Source organism: Bos mutus, chromosome 7, assembly GCF_027580195.1.
Source record: "Bos mutus isolate GX-2022 chromosome 7, NWIPB_WYAK_1.1, whole genome shotgun sequence".
In the NCBI taxonomy this organism is placed as follows: Eukaryota; Metazoa; Chordata; class Mammalia; order Artiodactyla; family Bovidae; genus Bos; species Bos mutus.
In genome coordinates, this window is record NC_091623.1 from 24,104,058 (window position 1) to 24,122,101 (window position 18,044).

At 41.5% G+C, this 18,044-nt stretch overlaps 1 long non-coding RNA gene across 8 annotated transcripts in view; it reads right to left on the reverse strand.

Moving 5' to 3' along the window:
• Window positions 1-13,848: 13,848 nt before the first annotated feature.
• LOC106700753 (uncharacterized) overlaps window positions 13,849-18,044 on the reverse strand; it is a 157,105-nt gene continuing 152,909 nt past the window's right edge. For 5 of the 8 annotated variants that reach the window (XR_011464694.1, XR_011464697.1, XR_011464691.1 and 2 more), the window contains 2 exons: window positions 15,440-15,488; window positions 13,849-15,272 (listed from right to left, as the gene is read on the reverse strand). This is a non-coding gene — a long non-coding RNA (uncharacterized lncRNA). Of the gene's footprint in view, window positions 15,273-15,439; window positions 15,489-15,768; window positions 15,920-18,044 lie in introns of all 8 variants that reach the window. The other 3 variants (XR_011464695.1, XR_011464692.1, XR_011464693.1) reach the window with 3 other exon arrangements.

Below are 18,044 nucleotides of genomic sequence, written 5' to 3' on the forward strand. Positions count from 1 at the left end.
GGATCACAGCAATGTAAATAAAAATGTCAGTTTTAGGACTTCCCTGATGGCTCAGGGGATAAGGATCCACCTGCCCGTGATACATACAATGTCTGTTATCACATCTTTGGGCGGGAATATGAATAGATGCACCCCAGTTTTTATTGCCGCACTATTTATAATAGCCAAGACTTGGAAACAACCTAAATGCTCATTAATGCACACAATGGAATACTATGCAGCCATCAAAATAATGAATGATGCCATCTGCAGCAACACGGATGCAACCAGAGATTATCATGTGAAATGAAGTGAGTCAGACAGAAAAAGACAAATATCATATGATATCACTTATATGTGGAATCTAAAATACGGTACAAATGAACTTATTTACAAAACAGAAGCAGACTCAGAGACATAGAAAACACACAGTTACCAAAAGGGAAAGTGGAAGGCATAAATTCGGAATCTGAAATTAGCAGATACAAACTACTATATAGAAAAATAGACACACAACAAGGTCTTACTTGTTGTGGGATTTTATCTAATATCTTGTAATAACATACAATGGAAAATTGTTATAAATATGGACATATATATATGTTGTGTGTGTGTGTGTGTATGTGTGCACGTGTGCTAAATCGCTTCAGTCATGTCCAGCTCTTTGCGACACTATGGACTGTAGCCCCCCAGCCTTCTCTGTCCATAGGATTCTCCAGACAAGAATACTGGAGTGGGTTGCAATGCCCTTCTCCAGGGGATCTTCCCAACCCAGGAACTGAACCTGCATCTCCTCCCTATCCTGCATTAGCAGGCAGGTGATTTACTACTGGCGCCACCTGGGAAGCCCATATATATCTGATCCACTTTTCTGTATGCCAAAAACTAACACATTTTAAATCAACTATACTTCAATAAAAAAATAGAATACAGAATGGAGTTTCCTAGAAAGATTAAAAACAGAATTACCATGTGTGTGTTATTCGCTCAGTCATACCCAACTCTTTGAGACCGCGTGGACTGTAGCCCACCAGGCTCCTCTGTCCATAGGATTCTCTAGGCAAGAATACTGGAGTGGGTTGCCATTTCCTTCTCCAGGGGATCTTCCTGACCCAGGGATCGAACCCAGGTCTCCTGCATTGCAGGCAGATTCTTTACTATCTGAGCCACCAAAAAATCCTAATCATCACATGATCTAGCAACTCCACTATATATCCAAATGAAATAAAATAACTATCTCAAAGAGAGATATGCACCCTCATGTTCATTGTAGTTTTATTTACAATTACCAAGACATGGAAACAACGTGTCTATCAACAGAGGAATGAATAAAGAAAATATTACACACAGAAAGGAATATTATTCAACCGTAAAAAAGAAATCCTGCTATTTGTAATAATACAGGTGAACCTTTAGGACATTATGTTGAATGAAATAAGTTAGACAAGGACGACAAATACTATATGATCTCACTTATTTGTGGACTCTAAAAAACCCAAATACATAGAAACAGAGAACAGATTGGTGGTTGCCCCAGGTGGGTTTGGAGGTGGGAAAAAGAAGTAAAGATGGCCAAAAGGTACAAATTTCCAATTATAAGGTAACTTCTGGGGATATATTGTACAACACGGTAACTATTGTTAACAATACTGTATTATATATTTGAAAGCTGCGGCAAATAGGTGGGGAAACAATGGAAACAGTGTCAGACTTTATTTTGGGGGGCTCCAGAATCACTGCAGATGGTGACTGCAGCCATGAAATTAAAAGACGCTTACTCCTTGGAAGAAAAGTTATGACCAACCTCGATAGCATATTGAAAAGCAGAGACATTACTTTGCCAACAAAGGTCCGTCTAGTCAAGGCTATGGTTTTTCCAGTGGTCATGTATGGTTGCGAGAGTTGGACTGTGAAGAAGGCTGAGCACTGAAGAATTGATGCTTTTGAACTGTGGTGTTGGAGAAGACTCTTGAGAGTCCCTTGGACTGCAAGGAGATCCAACCAGTCCATTCTAGAGGAGATCAGCCCTGGGTGTTCTTTGGAAGGAATGATGCTAAAGCTGAAACTCCAGTACTTTGGCCACCTCATGCGAAGAGTTGACTCATTGGAAAAGACTCTGATGCTAGGAGGGATTGGGGGCAGGAGGAGAAGGGGACAACAGAGGATGAGATGGCTGGATGGCATCACCGACTTGATGGACGTGAGTTTGAGTGAACTCCGGGAGATGGTGATGGACAGGGAGGCCTGGTGTGCTGCGATTCATGGGGTCACAAAGAGTCGGACATGACTGAGCAACTGAACTGAACTGAACTGAAGAGAATAGATCTTCAAAATTCTCATCACAAGAAAAAAACTGTAACTAGTGAAGGATGTTAATGATTGTGCTAATCACTTAACAATATATATATATTTATCAAATAATTATGTTATACATCTTAAACCTATACAATGTAATGTTATATAGAAATTAACTTGAATTTAAATTTTAGACTCTTACAAAGGTAATAAAGGATCACTGTACAGAATACCAATAACAAATGAAAAGAAAATTAAATTCACCTACAATTTCCCTTGACCTTTGCGTATATTTGGGTGTAGAGACTTCCTGCCTTTGTATGAGGTGGCATGTCTGAGAAAGGCTTAAATCAGGATGCATACGTGCTCAGTCGCTAAGTTATCAGATTTTCCAGGCAAGAATACTGGAGCAGGTTGCCATTTCCTTCTCCAGGGAATCGTCCCTATTCAGGGATCAAACCTACGTCTCCTGCGTCTCCTCCATTGGCAGGTGGATTCTTTACCACCGAGCCATCTGGAAAGCCCCTTATATCAGGTTATTACTGGGACATTTCTGAGGGAGTTGGAAGACAAGAACCGTCAGAGAGACAGGGCTCAAGGCACAGAGAGGGAAGCTGGAAGGCAGTTCTTGCAGTCTCAGGCACCCCGGTTCTCAACATCTGCCTTCCAGAAGCCAGGTCTCACCTTGGCACAGCCAGCATCCAGTTCCCTCCCACTTTGGTCCACCTGTGTATCTGACTAAGGGTCCTCCCTGTCTCTGGCACCTGAAGTCAGAAAGCTGCCTCATCCATCATAGTCCTTTCTGTTTCCAAAGCTTCATACCTGTGCCCCTGCTTGTTTGGCCATTCCTCTTTCACTCTCCAGGCACCGGGTTGCTGGCGATTGCCTGGTTTGGGACCACTTCCTCATTTGACCATCTGGAATTAGAGGCTCCCTTTTCCTTAAATGTCTACCTGGCTCCCAGCTCACTGTTTGCTCTGATCCTCATTTTTTTTTTTTCATGGATAATTCTAACACCTGGCTTTTACAACTAGGACATCCCCATGCCAGCCTGATGATCTCTCAAAATCAGGTTTTACCCAGAGTCTAACCACACCTATCATCTATGAGGACTCTTATCCAGATCTGGATTTCACAGTCCTGTTCATTCAATGTCCACAATTGATAGCTATCAATGTCCCCAGGTTGACACCAGTCTCTTTTCCACTTCTACCGTAGCCTGGTTGAAACTGAGGATCAAAGACATTTCCCAGCCCTTCTATCTTATATAGTAATCTGTTCTTATTGAGAAGTAGTATCTGTCGCTTTTCACCAGGAGAAGTTAGAACACCACTGCCCACTGCATCTTGGTATCTAAGTCACCAAGGAATATGCAACGCAGCTGGGCATTGGACGCAATGACACTTGACTCACATAAAGAAGAGACAGAGCATCGTCAGCTTCGGTAGTTGGCCCCACATGGCCAGAGGTCATGACAGAGCAGCAGCAGCAGCCACAGCGCCACTGCCTGCACGAATCCCTCTTGTGCTGCAGAATGAAGGGCCCCATCCTCTACGGGGATAGATGTAGTGGTGAGGTTAGCTGGGTACCACATGGCACACACGTTTGAGCAGAACAAGGGAGCACACGCTGAGTGTGAAACAGGAAGAGACGTGCCCTACAAGGTGGCCAGTCCAGCACATGCTGCAAGGACTTCCTCTCTCTTGGGAAGGAAGTTTCCAGGCCCAAGGTCGCGCTTATGAGGGTGAATGAGGTCCACAGGAGAATGCCTTTCCCAACAGTTCTTTCAGAGTTACTATGCTTAGAAATATATAATTTGTATTGTCTCTAAATGTGTTATCATCCTCTTCCAACAGCAATATAAATGTAGCTCAGTGAGTCGAATCTTTTTATAAGATACACATTTAAAGAATATTTTTTCTGAATTTGTTTTGAGCTCCAACTCTATCCTATAAATTCATTTAAACTTGCCTGAGGCCAAACCTTCTCCTTTTCCTGAAAATAAACCATCAGCTTGTCATGAAACGGTAACCCAAGTAGACTGTCACTTATAAGATTATAAACACTAAATTACAGAAATCTTATTAAACAATTGGAGCGACTAGAATCAGAATGACTACATTAGAATCAAATCAATCAAGTTAAAACTACTGATGAAAAATTAGCTGTGAAAAAATGTTCAAATCAGTGCCTGCATTTAGAATTTGATGAAAATATCTACACATTTTCTAGAAAGAACTTAAAAAGTCAGTCCCTGAGCCCCGACCATAACTGTTCAATGCCATTGCTATATAGCAATGAAGAACTCCTCTGTGGGGCATTTCTAATTATAAGCAGGTAGGCAGACAATTCATATAAACTGCCCTCCCCTCTCTGAGACATGCTCTCGTCCAGATAGCGAGGGAGACTGGACCACAGATCTGAATCCAAGTGGAGGAAGGGCGATGAGTCTCGAATTCCTTCACGGTGCAGATGTTCAGATTCAGGTGGCTTTGGGATGTTTACCAAAGATCTTAAGAAACCTGGAAAAGATCATTAAACCACTGGAATGCACTCTGTTTTAAATTCAAATTTGAAACCATTTCTTGGAATGGCACTAGATAGGAGGAGCACCTTCGAACCTGCAGTATATAAGCACATATAATTAGGTGAGTACCAGATTTGTTCAGGCCATAGCAGAATAAGTGAATAATGTGATTTGACTGAGTTAATGCATGACTTATTAAAACCTTGGTCCCCCAAACATCACCAGCAGTGTAACCATCTCCAGGATGGTTATAAGTTAGCAAGGAACTAAAAACACAGTTCCTGAAACCAGTGACGAATCAGAGATCTTGCAATCTAGCAGGAGATTAATTTGTCATCAGGTACTTTTGAATTGGGGCTTCCCTGGTGGCTCAGAGAGTAAAGATTCTGCCTGCAATGCAGGAGGCCTGGGTTCGATCCCTGGGTCAGGAAGACCCCCTGGAGAAGGCAATGGATACCCACTCCAGTATTCTTGCCTGGAGAATCCCATGGACAGAGAAGCCTGGCGGGCTACAATCTATGGGGTCGCAAGTAGTCAGACACGACTTAGCGACAAACACTTGAATCACACCATTGAATAAAGCTGAAGAAGGACCTCAATCGAGGTCCTATTTGTTGCTCCTGCAGTGTTCTTTAAATGCAAAGCCCATGACCCAAGAGACGCTGGAGTGGAGCTGTAGAAAATCATGTGGTCTTCCTGGCCAGGAAAGTGGCCCTTGTCCCCTGACCTAACACCAGCCTCACAATATTCACTCACAGAGGAGGGACTGATTTACAAAAGAGGCTTCTCTTTGTGGCACACACACACACACACACACGCACAAAAAATAGATCTGCTTTTCTTTCACGCTGTTCAAATGTGTGGGATTTCGTAGCACAGTACTAGACCAGCTCAATACCTGATTGAAATAACTCAAGAGGAGGATACGGAGGGAAGACTGAATTCAGAATGCTCTGTGAAAATACATCTGTTTCATATGAGACACACAATCTGTCTCATTCCAACCTGCATTTCTGGGTCACTTGAGACATTTAAACTGCACTTATAATTAACAGCTATTTTTAAACAGCGAAAAAATAGAGCACTGGTAAGGTACAAAAGCATTAAAATTGCCCCAGTTTCGCTTTTCAATAGGACACACCACCGCAATATGCTTCAAGATCAAAGAGAGCTCAGAAAAAGAGAGAGAGAGAAAGAGAGAGACAGGCCGATCAGTGGGGATAAATTGTTCCCATTATGATGGTGTAAGAATAGGGTTCTTTCAATTGAAACAATTTAATAACCACATTCATTACATTGGTGTCCACTTGGTTTTATCTGAGCAGTTTTTGCATAACTGGGGAGCAAGTTCAATTGAGCTTATTCTCTAGAAATTAAGATGTGCAGGGTTTGACATTCAGAAATTAAGCACTAATAGTCGCCCAAGCAGTTGTCTGGAGATTCCCCCTGGATGTAGTGAGATCTGCCTGCCACTAATTATGGCAAATGCAAATGCATTCTCTAAAAGACCTGCCCCACATTTTCATTAGCTCATTTAAAGGCAGTTAAGGTTATATTAGGGTGATGATGGGATAGCAGAGTCTCCTCTTTGGAATATGTTTATAGAATCACTTTGCAAAGCATCACTTGCCTAGCATAAGTATAGCATTGCCATCTGTAAACTTGTTTTTCCCTCAGCTATCAACAGAAGAAATCTTTCAGAGCACTCTTCTAATATTCTGTGAGATCAAGACAACCAAACAGAATCACCACGAGCACTGGAAGTGCTGATCTGATGAAAAGGGGAATCATTGATTTAGAAAGGAAAAAAAATCACTAATTTTCCAGGGTCAGCTTCAGCTTTGGATATCTATATGCTAGGAAAAGCGGTGGAGTTTTTGCCAACCAGCTTTCCTGAGACTGGTTACATTTGCCAGTTCTCAACTGCACTATGGAGCATAATGTGTCATTTGAAATGTAGTTTATCCAAAAGTGCTATTTAAAAAAAAAGGTATTAGGAACAGAGCTGTAGAAATGCATACAGAAGAAAATCCAGGGTTTACATGTGATGTATGAGACATACACAATCCATTCCTGTTTGCTACCCTCGCTAGGATCTAAATCATGCAGAGGAAAATTTAGAAGACATGTCTCAGTGTACACTAAATTCTTCTTTGTTTCCCTACTGCTGCCAAACAAGTGGAGAGTAAAAAGAATTGCCGAAACACATATTGGGTGGCAACTTTGTAATAGCTGCACTTCTTCTTTCCTTCTTTTTTCCAGAAGACAAAGTGTAAAAACTGAGCAGTTACCCTTACCTCTACAAAAGCTTTAAATAATGGCTTTTCCAGGAGCAAGTGTACTTCCCTCACTAAAACCATTTCCCCAGATGGGATTTGCAATATAAAGCCACCATAGACTGGTTTATTGAGGAAAGAAGATAGACTTGTACAAATCACTGGGAAGATAAATAAGCTATAGAGATCAATAAATAAAAGCTGGGCGGAAAAAAAAAAAAAATCAAACTCCGGCATTCCAGACCAATTAAGATGTTATTTACTGCCCATGTGATTGTAACTTCGATGCTTGCCTTCCTCGTTTTCACACCATAGGCATTTGTTTTGCTGAGAGAAAGATATATAACTGATGTGTAAATAGAAAATGATATAGATAGATTTTATGTCCCATAAAACTGTTAATCTGTGCTCCACATTAAATATAAAGTACATTTTTTATTTAGACACAGCACTGGTATAATTAAAATAAAGTATGCTAGCTTTATTTTTTCAGTAAGTCATTTCCAACCATAGAGATCAAATAACAGTGAAACAGCAGCATGAAATGTGGTTATAATAGCCTGAGACCACATTTCCTGAAACTAAAACATTGGTGATAATAGTGTGAAGGTACAAATTAAATGCAAATAAAACAGATTCCCTATTGTTGCTAATCCCTGGATTGGGTTTCAGTGGGGAAATTTAGCTGTAATGGTTAACTCCTTTGTACAGTAATCACTGATACGTTAGCAGTTACACTTTGAGACCACTGATGGAAACCAACAGCGAAGGATTTAAGGAGACTACCTGTCCATCTTTCAGGAAGAGAATGGAAGTGGCCTGGGGCAAATCAAATAAAAATATACTGCCCAGACTGCCTCCGGGACACTTACGGCACTTGGCAAACACTTGTTGACTTGTTTCCTAATTGATGTACATTTTTGTGGCAACCTACTTTCTTTCACCAGCAGAAGCTCTTTTTGATTTCAGAGGTGCATCAGCACGTCTTAGCCATATCCCGTTTTCTAGGCTGACTGTTCTGAAAACATCTCAGAAAATAACACAACGGGACTTAAATCGTTGGCGTGTGTTACAATATCTGGTTTTCCTACACTGAAATAAACCTACGTGCCATGGAGATCAAATGTGGCTGGTGTAATAGAGACATTTTTCAAAGTTGAAAATATGACTTCAAGTGAACTTAACAGAATCACCTTTTCCCACAGCCCAGTTTCATACAGACCTTGCTACAGGTGTTCAGAACAGTCATTGGTTTCTTGAGATTCTCAAGTGCACTGACATGAGTAGCTCTTCTGATGAGATCTGGCCTCATTCTAAACAAGTGACTAACTCATGTTTTGGAGATTTCTGGTAAACAACATCTTTCTAGTCTTTCATAAGATGGCATTTGTCTCATAATTCTATACTGTGCATCTCTCAACTTTCAGGACAGTTTTGGGCACGTAATTAAAACAAATAACTTTTTTCCTCACTTTGAAACACCGTTAGAGACTACCATAAAGGTCTCTGCTGTCTCTTCCTCACATTGAAGGCTTACGTGTCTGAAAGAGTCAAGAACTACATGTTTACAAGCTAATCCAAACTTCATCTTTTTCCTTTCTTTTCCAAAATTAAGAGTTACATGGTAAGGGCACACAAATTGATGTACTGGGGTACAAAGAAGCCATTAGAGGGTCTGCTTTTATTTACTATATATATATTAAAAAGAAATGGAAGATTTACTACTAGTATATACACTATTAATATAGATAATATTACAGTTTAGAAGGAAATGTGTATATATTGAAATGCATACTCAAAAACTTTAAACTATTTTTGTGCTTGATTTTTATTGCTTAGAGGCTACCAGGCTGGTGATTGTTATTAATCTTTCAAATATTAGTATGAGAAAGAATTCTGAAACTTCAAGTGGTAAGCGGACTACTGCCCTGCTCCCTCTTCAAGAATTTCTGGGTCCTTTTCTCCAGAACCTGTGACTATGATACCCGTGTGGCAGGAGAGATGTTGCAGACGCCACCTAGGGTATGGGTCTCGAGGTGGGAAGAGCATTCATCCTGGATTAGCCAGGGGGGTCCAGTCTAATCACATGAGTCCTCAAAGGAAGAGAGGGGACATTTTTCTGGCTGCAGTGAGAGAGAGAGAGATGTGACAATGGAATGGGATCAGACAGATGCGACGTGAGAAGAATTTGACTCAGCATTGCTAGTTTTAAAACACCGGAGGAAGGGGCCACAAGCCAAGGAAGGCAGGCCACCTCTGGAAGCTAGGAGAGGCAAAGACGGAGAGTCCCCCCTAGAGACTCCGGAAGGAATGCAGCTCTGTCAGCAAGTGATTTTAGCCCAGGGAGACTGCTGACCTATTGAACCGTGAGACAATAAATTTGTGCTGTTTTACTTGTGACAATGTGTGATGGCAGCAGTGAGAAATTTACACACTCACTCCCTCTGCCCTGATTCTGAATATTAAGACACATCTCAGTACTTCAGCAGATTCAAGTTGCAATCACTTAAACATTTTTTGATCAACAACTCCTATTTGTTCCCCTAGTGCCCACCACTAGGGGAACAACTAGCAGCAAAGTGATGAAATATTGTTTGCAAAAATATTGTTGCAAAAATATGAAACAGAATAAAAACAAGCTATTTGGCCAAGAAAAGGTGAGAGTTTTCAGGTATGATTTTTGCCCATTAACGGAACATCATCTGTGCAGTGCCACCAAATGTCAAAAAAAGTTTTAAAAGTTGCATTTGCAATAAGTTGCATTTTCCCCAAATCTAAAGCACTGAGAAAAATTTTAAAGTCATGCCTCAATATTTGAACTTCAGAAGGTAAAATTTCCAGGAATAAAAGTCACATGCTGGAAACATTAATGTGCCAGCATGAAATAATATCATTCTGTAGGAGGTAATAAAGGCATAAATTATGTCAAATTGTATTTGGTTCATGGATGTTAGTGTGCTTCTTATGGGCAGATACAGCTAACAGGCAAAGAACACCTGCCCATGTCCCTCAGAAAATTAAAGTTGTGTGCGCAAACATCAGTCTAAGGAATTAGGGGACCGTTTGTGGCAAAATGAAAATGTGCCATGTTATAGATACACCTCCTGAAGATATGAAATACCTCTTGTTACAGCAGAACATAATTTTTCTCCTGGTCTTGGTCATCCTAGAAGGAACTATTAAGCCGTTGACATTACAAGTGGTGGCTCCTACTCCCAGTAGGTAATATAATACACTAAATGAACTTGCTGCTAAGCCATGTAGTGCTCCATTATGGACTCTAGCTATTAATTGGTTTGGGGTCATCGACCATCTCAGTGAATGTGAGGACTGTATCCTTTAAGCAAAATGTTCAAGCATCTCCTATTAAAGTGGGCCAAATTCAAATGATATGTATCATTATACACATGCCAGTGTCCATGGGTATGGGTTTCCTGCATTTATTTAGGATAAGAAAAGTCTAAAGAATGCAATTACAGATGCTACCGCATACCAAAGTTGTTTAAAAGTTTGAAAAAAATGTGGCATGGGGAAAATGCAAAACTCTATTAGCTCTATTGGAGCTAAAAGCACTAAGGGGGGAAAAGCCGCTTTTCTCTTTCTTTGCCCCTGTCTGAAGATGCATACAGATGACACTGCAAACGGAACCATCTCTTTTGCTACAACCTGGGTAATAATGTGCTCAGTTAATCTATACAACATAGAGTCATCCTCTCAAAAAGTAATTTACTTCTTTAAAAACTGGAAGGAAAATAAATATGGTGCCGTAAAATTGTTGAGTAGAGGAATCTATCTGGACATTTCACAAAACATTTCATTATGCTGACAATTCCCAGAAGTGCTCTCAAGAGTGCTTTAAGCTGAGGATTACTGCACTGGAGCTGATGGACTTTTTTTGTAGCCCCTTTAAAAGGCAGTGAACCGTTTTTCTATTTTATTTAAATAATGCCCCTTAAAATGGATTTTTAGAGGTATAATAACTCCTTAAGAGTCAGTTATGCTAAACAGTTTCTCTTGATAGAAATGTTGTAAAACTCGTTAACTGCACAATTTCAGATGCCGGCTTGGTGAACGCTAACTGACATGTGAATGACCAGAGTTTGTAAAATAAATTGCAATAGTTGTTGTATCACACAGCTAGCACTGCCCAAGCTGGAGGCCACAAGGGGCTCCAACCTGACAGAAAATTACTTCAAGATGAATGAGAAGTGCTTGTTTCTCTTTATTAGTTTTTAGAGAACAATGAAAACGTTGGATTGTTTACAGAGGGCTGATTAAATGTGGTCAGTGGGGCCACGTCCCTACTGCTAACTGTTGGCCTCCCCCTCCCCCAGCTCCCCACCCACATACTCACACCGCACACCCCTCCACAACCGGCCCCCACCCTACGCTCCCCGCCACATGCATCTCCTCACGGGCTATTATGGTTCCACATCTGCGTGTGAAGTGTGCTCATCCTGACATTCCACTGCTGCCCAGTGCTGCGGAGGCCTTTGTGAGGCACAAACACCGTTGTCAAGCCCTAACAAGCAGGTCATGCAATTTGCTGGACACTCTGGCAGAGAATGGCCCAGGATGAATTGCTTCAGCTTCAAATAATGCCCAGGTCCATATTGGAATACATATGTATTTCTTTCATTGTGCAGCACTACAAAAAGGCATGACATTTCGCTTTTTCAGGCTTTGATTTTAAAAAAAAAATATATATATATATATATATATGCTCCTAGGCTTAGATACCACAAAATAGCCTGTTTGTTGTATTTACTTCGGATAACTACTGTCTCATGGCTAAAGGGAAAGGCATGAAGTGCTTTAATTGGTCATTTGTGGTTTAAGTCCCATTTATGTTTTACCAGAAAGCACAGTGAGAGGAAAGGCACTGGCTACTTTTTTAGCTGACCGCTTGGTGTACTTAAAGCGGTGGTCAAAACCAGGGCATTTAGAAGGATGTTGTGGGGAAAGACTCTCACTTTGTATTTCCACAAAGTAAACAGCCCTTGATGAAAAGAAATATGAGAACTCATTAATAAGCATATGCCAAGCAGGAAGAAAAGTCCTTTTAAGCAGACCAAGGTAAATGAATCAGATCCAGAAGAGGTTGTGGTTAAGTAAAAAATTAAGGAAAAGCAAATCACTGCCATTTCAGCTCAACCAACAGCCTTCCACCAACAGTCCCCTTCCTCACTCCTGAACTCTCCCTCTCCCCACTCCACCCCCCACACCGCCGTCCCCCCCCCACCCCCCGCCTTCTCTCTCACACACACACACACACACATCAGGGAAATCAACAGTAATCGGCAGCAGTTCAAATGCTATTTGTGGCATTCTGACACAATACAGAGCACACACCCCTAATGTGCAAGCAGGGTTCTCTTCCCCTCTGCGCAGAACGTGCATTCAGAGCCTATTATGTGTATAAACAATGGCATATGTAATTACCTTTCTAGGGTGGCAATTATTTCTCAGCATCAACAACCAGACTTAAAACATGCTCCCCCAAAAGACATATGGGGATCAATTCTGGGTCAATTAAGTCAGGCTTTGATTTATCACATGGTGTCAGGCTATGTTAAAAAAAAAAAAAGAAAAGAAAGTTTACCAAGGAAAAAGGATTATGAGGTAAAGGCTAAAGGTTTGACTCAAATTGGTTTGTTTCCAACTTTGCTTTCTGCCAGTTGCTCTGCCCTCCCCCATTCTCCAAACAACTGTGATTCGCTGGGTTTTATGTTAGACAGTTTGCTGTTGAGGAATACTAAATGCAATGAATCTAGGACTATAACCAGATTTGAAGTGCCTCCCCCACGCCCAGGCAGTGGGAGTTTGCCGTGGCATGCAGCAGAGGGTAGGGGTTAATAGTTCAGGCTCTGGAATCTAAGAGATCTGGATTTAGATCCCATGACTTAAGATAGATGTCTCTGAAATGGATCATGTCCACTTCAAGTGGTCGTTGTGTGGTTTAAATGAGATAATTAAGTAAGAGGACACGTGAAAGCACCGAGCTCAGCCCCTGGCACACCATGAGGACCCAGTGAATAGAGTGATTGCTCTTCCCCTGTGGACAAGCCAGAGGAGGAGAAGCAGAACAGCCCTGCCCACCCCCCAACGCCCCCAGTGCAGAGTGGGGCAAGGGTCAGGGGACGCAGAGAGGAGGTTGGTACCAATGACAGGGCTGGACTGGTGAACCCTAGACACCAGTTAAGAGACCAGCGGACCAGACAATAAATCAAATCCAGCTGATTTGGACTCATTCTAAGTACACTGACTGTAAACTCCAAACCAACAGAGGTGCATACTCTGTTAGCAAGACCCCTCTGTCCTTTACAGAGCTTTACAAGTCATAGGTGAAGAAAAGCTACTTTATATGCCTTGATCACCATATATTCGCTGAACATGTATCTATGTACCAGGCTCTGTCCTAGGCACAAGGAATACACAGGTGGTCCCTCTAGATCTCTCAGAACAGTAAATAAACATTTACAGTCTTGTACCATACAAGTTCACAACTCAGACTTCCTGGAAGTTAGTTTACACAAACTGAAAGTGACACATCAAATATCCAGTATCACCACCAGGAGTTTAGGGGTGTGACAATACGTTGTATTAAGGATGAATCATATAATTAAAGTCATTGGTCAGATTAGGTTTATTCCTTACTCAGGAGCCAAATCAAAGTTTCTAGAAATTAAATAAAAAAGAATGATTTGAGAATTCTCATCAAATTTTTTAGGGACTGAGAGAATGCTCCATTAAAAGAACACTTTAAATCCATTTTATAGGGAGCAACATTGTTTATTAAATGAGAGAAACAGCACTTACACAATTCATTTGACACACAGCACACAATGCTATTGATGGCACGTATTGGCAGCTTAATTAAGAAGTCTGTTGATGATGCTAAAGAAAAAAAAGCTGGCACATTTTCAATTCAGATGTGGACATTACTCAAGACAAAGACATGTCTATTGTTGGCTCATACATACTAAAGTGTGTCACAGACACTGTTTGTGTCTACAGTCATATTAGCATCTTAACACTGGAAAAATCATGACTTATTCCCAGATCAGAAATAACTTTTTGGAAAAATTATATAGTCATCCAACTCATGGAATACAGACAACAATGCAATGAATACTGAAATGGCCAAATTGTTATACAGAGCCTTTGCTTGGGTCTGTTTTGCACATTCCTTGCCCTTTCTTGGGTCCATGAGCAGCACCCACAAGTTTGAGCCAAACCTTTCCCTTCTCTATGCTAATAACTCACTCAGAATGGCAGGCCCCGAGGGCATGGAAGGCAGAGGCCTATAGAGACAACAGGTATAATTCACCTCCCAGCTCCCCAAGAAATGTATGAACACAATATATTTCTCCAATATACAGTCTACACCTAAGGAGGGGGAAGGGATTTATTCAAATTTACTCCAACTATAATGTATTAATACTTCTAAAGCCTACTGAATGTATATTAAATCAATAAATTGGGAACTATCAGAAGACCAAAAAAATGGAATTAAGATGCCCTGAGTTACCCACATTAAGAGTTTTGTTTTGTATTAAAGAAATTTAGGGCTTCCTTGTGGCTCAGCTGGTAAAGAATCCGCCTGCAATGTGGGAGACCTGGGTTTGATTCCTGGGTTGGGAAGATCCCCTGGAGAAGGGAAAGGCTACCCACTCCAGTACTGTTTCCTATTTTAGGGACACACTTAGAAGCAGAAACCCTCCCCCCCAAAAAAAAACTGTCTCTTGAAACTAATTGTAAATACATTCAAGGTCGGGACCACATCTTATTTGCCTCCCTCATTTTCCCTCCCTATTCTGCACAGTGATTCACACATAGTAAGTACTCAGTTAAGTTGAAAAGGCAATGACTGTTTCAATTCACTTTAATTTGGAGGGGTTGCATTGATTTAAGAAACAGCTGAGACAAAAAGGATAGTTCAGCCTTTCCTGATTCCTGGCTGGTGAAGCACACGTCTTGAAAAATTCCTTTGCCAAAGCTTGCATTACTCGGGCATCATTAACTGCTGGCCACGGTGGCATTTTTAATGTCTTGATCTGTTTCCATTTTTTGCTGATGATAACAAGACGACTCTCCAACAGTTGTCTTCCCAACAAGAAAATATGAAAGGTGATTTGAAGCCGGTATCCAGTGAAGCAGGTCTTTGGTCCACCTCCACCCTACAGACAGTACACCTGAGAACAAAATGCAAACAAATTATTAATCTAAGCCTTTCAAAGAACGACTTTTCAGAAGCACAATGGTTGGTCTTTTGCTGATTGCTAAAATCATTTAGCTCAACGTTTCAAAAACACAGCCAGGATCTCTCAGGATAATGTTGTTTAAAGTTTTATTTCCTTACCTTAAATAATGACTTTGAAATCCATGCCACCCCAGGTGCAGATCCAAGCCTAATAAAATCAGAAATACCACAAATTTGTGCATTTTGAAAACAAAGGTTCCCTACCCAGGTAAAGATTCTGGGTTTTTTTCTTTGCCTTGATAAATGGCAATAAAACCTCTCCTGAGGTTCAGAGCCCTACCCCTCCATGAACAGTGCGTTCCCACCTGTGTCCCACGAGAAGCACCAAAGTGTCTGGCTGGGACACAACAGTTATACGAAGAGAAGCCCATTGTGAAGTAGTGTGGGCAGGCAGGAAGACACTTTCTTCAGCAAAGCTCTGAACTAACCAGGTGCGTAGAAGCAGGACGCACGCACACCTCAAGGATCGGCTCTACGGCAGAGGCCCCGTGAGAACAGCCTGGGGAGATGCAGGTAGGTCCCGCCTTGGGCTTTTCAGTCACATCCATGCACGTGTATATGAGCAACACAATCTTACACCTGAAAAGGAAGACATCTTTGCAGGAAATGTTTACTCATTTACGTGCTCAAGTGTGACTGTCACTCTGAGATGTCCCACTGCAGTGGGATAGAAAGCCGATCAACACGCAAGTAAGCTTAGCCTTAACACACTCAATTTGTTAACTAATTTATTTATTTGAGTTTCTAAAAATTGGCCAAAAGTAATTGCACATGTGTTTAAAACACACTTCAGCTCATGCACAAAAATGTCATATTACATGAGCATTTAAAACCCACCGAGTCATTTCAGGTCCTTCCTTCTCTGTTACATCAACCTTGTCACTGAAGCCTGTTACTTCTTAATCTGAAATGTCTTTTGCAGACCCCTTTTCTTCTGAATTGCTACTAAAATTCCCCTGCTTTGATAGGCCTATTCTCCTCTGCCTGGACTATGACAGGCTCCTGGCTGTGCCTCTGTCTCCTCTGCTGACGTCTCAACTCCTTCTAAGTCATGCTGCTTCCACCGGGCCTCCTCTTCAGCCATTCATCCCAAGATCCCTGAGTTAGGGCCCTGAAATCTCCACCTAAGAGGTTTAGCATAATATTTGAAATGGGTGACCAATAAAGACCTACTTTACAGCACAGGGAACACTGCTCAATGTCATGTGGCAGCCTGGATGGGAGGGGAGTTTGGAGGAGAATGGATACACGTATATGCATGGCTGAGTCCCTTCGGTGTTCGCCTGAAACTCTTCCAACATTGTTAATCAGCTATACCCTAATACAAAATAAAAGTTTAAAAAAAAAGAGGTTTAGCATAGCTATGACCTTCAGTCCATCAATAGGTAGGCAAAAGAGAAGCAACTCAGTCCTCCGTGGCCACAAATGCGCTAAATTGCACTGAGTTCACGCTAAACTGCTTCATCATAATATTTCCTGTGGTCTCCCTACCAAGCCCAGACACGCTGGTCCAATCTTCCAAGCTGTTTCTGCACTAGCTTTCCCATTTCCAACATGGCTTTGTGTCTTTCCCAGAACCCAAAATCTACTTGATGAAGACCCTGATACAACTTTCCCCAGATTCTACTGCAGGACTCCAGTTGCTGGCCGGGATTCAGCTGTGAATAGACTGCCCACTGCCATGATACCACCTTTCCTGACTCTGTTATCTCACCTGCTATCTACCCTCTAGTTGCCCAAATCTCCTGCTGAATTGGCTTTCCTCATATCCAGCATCTTCCCTGAAACCATCCCAAGACATCCTCCTGGTCTCTGAGGACTGATCTGCTAGCTAACCCTAGTGAAGCCAGGCTCACAGACCCTCACACACCTCATCTTCACTTCCTCCTGCTTCCTGGCAACCTGTGTTACTGAGGTCCTGCATAGGAACCCCCTTTTCCTATCCTAGACAAATTCTAACACTAAAATGTCTTTACAATATTCATTCATTCATCACTTACCAATTTATCCTTACTTCATACCATTAAAAATGAGGTCGACAGTTTTAAAAAAGAAAGGGGGAAAAAAAAACCTTACGTGATTACTCCTGCCTGATTTTTGAAGTATTCCACTTTCCTATTTCACTTCATTTCCTAGTCTCCACCATGAGGTCTGTGCTTCAGACATACAAGTCTACTGACCTCTAAGCTCATTTTGAGTCTTTGTTCACCCCTTCTTTTCTTCCTTCCTAATTAGCTCCTTTCATCCTCTCACTAGTGACATGATCTAAGAAGCCTTCTCCAAGAAACAAATCCACATTGACTTATCCCTTATCTGGATTCCTCTGGAATGATCAATATCACACAATTTAAATGCTTGGTTTTCACTACCTGTTTCATATACACTAGCTTCCCAGGCTGTTAGTCTTTGAGAACTGGGATAAAGGCCGTGTCTTAAGAGTTGTGATGGAGCCTCCAAAGTACTTGATGTTGACCTTCTAACAGGAGAGCAAAGCTCTAGTTCCATCTCCTTTACCCCTAGTTCACTTCCCAGCCCCACAGCCAAGGAGGGAAAGAGACAAAGTGACTCAAGTTACTGGGTTCAACTAAACTTAAAAGGGGGTGGAGCTTTTGCTATATTGAGAAGAACACAAAGTTCTAACCTGCAGGCTTCTGTGGTTTCTTTGCAATTACCTTCTAGGATTCTCACTCTGGACTGCTTCTCT